Here is a 4,460-nt window from a genome sequence, read left to right on the forward strand (position 1 = left end):
CCCCCCCGAGTGCACAAATTTTTGTGCACCGGGCCTCTAGTTAATATATAAATGGAAAACATGTATCTCTTAGCTTAATTACAGGGTAATCTAAAAAATAGTGAAAGGGAATATTTCTTTTTAAAAATGTTTTTATTGATTGCAGAGGTGAAGGGAGAGGGAAAGAGAGAGAGAAACATCAGTGATGAGAGAGAGTCATCGATTGGCTGCCTCCTGCACATTCCCCACTTGGGGATCAAGCCCACAACCTGGGCATGTGCCCTGACTGGGAATCGAACTGTGACCTCCTGGTTCATAGGTCAACTCTCAACCACTAAGCCACTCTGGCTGGGCGGGAATATTTTTCTTATTATTTAAGAATATCCACATTATTTTAAAGATTTCACTGTGTGCCCCTAAAATCACCTCTCATACAACAGTAGACAAAACGTCTCTCACTCTGGAGACATTGGTTCGGTGGGTGGCTTTCTGGACTTGGAATCAAGGGACCACTTACTAACTGTGTGTCCTGCACCTGTCACGTGCCCTCTCTGGGCTTCTCTGTCTTCACCTGTGAAATGAGGGCCTTCTTCTGGCTCTAATAGTTTAAGACTCGCTGAAGCTCTGGTTCTCACTGGAATTGGACCCGGGTCTTCAGGAGGACGTCCTCCTCTTTTGTGCTTAGACCCATTGAAGGGTCTAATCCTAGAGAAAGCCAAGATTCTCAGAAATCTCAACCAGCACCCTCTCTCCTGAGAGGCCATTTAGCCTAACAGAGCAGAGCAGCTAAGAGCTGAGACCCAGGAGTCCAGGAGATCGGATTTGCTAGTAAATCTTCACTCTGCCTCCTCCTCGTTTTCTGACTTTGAACCAGTTACTCCACCTCTTTGGCCCCAGTTCCTCTCTATGCATTCGGGACAGTCATAGTGTTTGTATTCACTGTGAACATGAAATAACGTGCATGTCAAGTGCTCACTACAGTGCCTGGCCCCTATGCTAGCAGTTACTCCTGTTTATTCTGCTGATTCCTAAGATTTAAAAAAATGAAATTGAGGTATCCCAGAGTAAGCCATGGGGGGACCCTGTTTGGTGGCCCTGTCCCCAATATTTTTAAACAGGTGAAATGAATACCATAGACACCAAGAAGGGGAGGCCTTGTCTGATAATGGTGAATGTGAATGTACAAGGCTGTCCCACCCACCCACGGCCTTGGTGGTAATGGGAGGGCTGGGTGTCTTTGTGTGGGTTTTAAGAGTTTAAAAATTTTTTTAAATTTTTGTTTAAAAGCACTAGCTCAGTGACTTGTGGCTTCCTAGCCCACAGGTTTCCTGCCTCTCTGCCTGGCTGGTAGGTACAGGGGCCTGCAAGTGGGTAGTGGGATAGGAGAGAGGTGGCCCATGATCTGCTCTTTCCACAAAGGCAGGCCTGTTTTAGCCCCAGGGGGTCCACATTGGGCTGGAGACGATGCTTTGTTCTTGCTGGGAGACTCCTACCTTCCAGATCAGGTAGAATTCTCCTGATGAGGATATGGTGTTGGCATGATCATGTGACTGCTACCCAAAGCATGGAGTTGTGTTCTTTCACCTGCAGAGCTGGAGCAGGAGGACTCATTTGTAGAAAATCTAGGTCCATTGCTGGCAATGAAACCAATTCAGATGCCTGAAACAGAAAAGGAACTTATTGAAAGCATGTCCAATGGTTCATGGAAACGTCAGGAAAACTACAGAACAGACACGAGATCAAGGGCAGCGGCAAGGGGGCCGGGCCTCAGCCAGAGCAGCTGTGTGAGAGATGACGCAGCCCCAGTCTGGCGTCAATGCAACTGCCATCAAACAAAGCCAGCTCATGCTGCTGCCACTGGTGGACTTGAGTGGGAGGTGTTGCTGTCGCCACTGCAGTTAAAATGAACTCCCTAGGGCAGTGATGGCGAACCTTTTGAGCTCGGCGTGTCAGCGTTTTGAAAAACCCTAACTTAACTCTGGTGCCGTGTCACATATAGAAATTTTTTGATATTTGCAACCATAGTAAAACAAAGATTTATAGTTTTGATATTTATTTTATATATTTAAATGCCATTTAACAAAGAAAAATCAACCAAAAAAATGAGTTCACGTGTCACCTCTGACATGCGTGTCATAGGTTCGCCATCACTGCTCTAGGGCCTCATTTCATTGCACTTGCAAATCTAATTGATTGGACTGGGTCTTGTGCTCAACCATCCTAGGTGTAAGGGACGCTGGGAAAACAAGGGACTGACATCTTCAGCTTCTATAGTGGGAGATGCGCTCTGCTCCCCACCAAGACTCTTAGATGGGGGATGGTCCCCAAACAATAGAAGGCAGCCCGCCAAAGTTCACACACATTTTGCAGGAACAGAAACTAGCCACAGCTAGCGTCAGTAAAGAAGACTCTTCTAGCCCCGACCAGTGTGGCTCAGTGGTAGGGCCTTGGCCCGAACACCAAAGAGTCGTGGGTTCAATTCCCAGTCAAGGGCACATACCTGGGTTGCTGGTTTGTCCCCCACCCTGGTTGGGGTGCGTGTGTGAGGCAAGCAATTGAAGTGTCTCTCTCACATTGATTTTTTTTTCTCCCTCTCTCCCTTTCTTCCACTCTCTGAAAATCAATGGAAAAAATATCCTTGGGTGAGGATTAACCAAAAACAAACAAACAAACAAACAAAAAAACAATAAAAAAATAAAAGACTTCTAGTATAGGGTGTTTTATGAAACCAAGAGCAGGAGGGACTCAGACCTCAGGCATGGCCTGGACCCAGATACTTGAAAATCAGTGAACAACTTCTCTAGCTCTCACCTCTCCTTCTTTGTGCTCCTTCTTCATTTTCTCTCTCTGCATTCTGACATGTTATTTTTTCAGTCCAGGGCAAAAATCACAGGGCAAAAATGAGGCCTTTGGAGGCCTCCCTGTGGCTCTAAGGGTTCCTGGAGCCAAGAAGCGGAGCGAGGCATTCACTACAGGGGTGGCTTCTGCCTCCTTCATGCCTTCATTCATGCCACCGAGGAAGGGTCTCTGCTGTTCCGTAGCGCTTTTACTCACTGTGGAGATGCCCTTAGACAACCCGAGCATTCTTCCCGTGTCTCTGAGGCTGCGGTTACCAGCTCAGATACTCCCAGAAAGTCAGGTCTTCCTCATTTTACTGACGGAGGGCCTGGGGTCTCAGAAACGGACTGACACAGGTTCCGACTGTCCCGTGAAGTAGTTGGCACATATTCAGTGCTCAGAAGGGTGCTTGGCATGTGGAAAACTCTCAGTAGATGTTACTTATGTCACTAGGATATCTTTTCTTCCAAAGCCTATTTCTCTCTTCTCTCTCTCTCTTTCTTGTCTCCCCCTGTCCCTTCTTCATTCATTCTTTCCAAAAAATAAGTACTGCAGGCCTTTGGTGTGGTGGTCACTCATCTGTGAATGAGATTCCTGTGCTCCCAAGGCTCTTCTTTCAGTAGAAAGCAAGTAAACCAACAAGGTAATTTCTGATGGTGGTAAGTGCTCTGAAGGAAATAACAGAGAAGTGGCAGGGCTGGCTCTGGGGGAGGGCTACTGGGCATGGAGTTTGGGGAAGATGCTTCTGAGATGGTGATCATGAACTTGGGAATGAAGCATCAGAGCTGAGGGAAGAGGGACTAGCATGGTGAAAGCTCTGAAAGAAAAGAAAGAGGGAAGAAAGGCTTTGTGGCTGGCACACTACGGGGATGAGTGTGATGGAGGATGAAGGTGGAGAGAAGGGCTTTTTAATGACATAGTTAATCTAAGTGCAAGGGGTGGGGAACCCCTGGGAGCCATTTATATAGATAGGACAGTGTTGTGATCTGATTTATTATTTTTTAAATTAATTTTTATTGATTTTTAGAGAGAGAGACGGAGGGAGGGAGAGAGAGAAATCGATTTGTTGTTCCACTTATTTATGCACTCATTGGTTGTTTCTTGTTTGTGCCCTGATTTGGGATCGGACATGAAACCTTGGCATATTAGGACAATGCTCTAACCAACTGAGCTACCAGGCCAGGGCCCTGTGATCTGATTTAGAGTAAAAAATTATTTTTTTCGAGAGAATTACAAATTGAGGGACATTCTACAACCAAACAAAAGTAAACAACAACCACAAAGATCACCTAACTGGTCTGTACTCTTGACAAATGTCAGGGTCATGAAAGACATACAAGGGCTGAGGAAGAGTTCCACACTAAAGAGACGTGGCACCTAAATGCTGTGTGTGATCCTGGACTCGATCCTGGGCTGATAAAAGTTGCTCTAAAGAACACTATTTGGGTAACCGATGAGATTGGGAAATGTACTATTTTTAGATGAGTATTGCATCATTGTTAAATTTTCTGACTTTGACAACTTGGCTGTGGTTATGTAGGACAATATCTTTGTTCTTAGGAAATACCCACAGAAGTGTGTAGATATAAAAAGGCATGATATCTGCAATGCATTCTTAAAAGGTTCAGAGAAATGTGTATATA

The sequence above is a fragment of the Myotis brandtii genome, unplaced genomic scaffold, assembly GCF_000412655.1.
Source record: "Myotis brandtii unplaced genomic scaffold, ASM41265v1 scaffold32, whole genome shotgun sequence".
Classification (NCBI taxonomy): domain Eukaryota; kingdom Metazoa; phylum Chordata; class Mammalia; order Chiroptera; family Vespertilionidae; genus Myotis; species Myotis brandtii.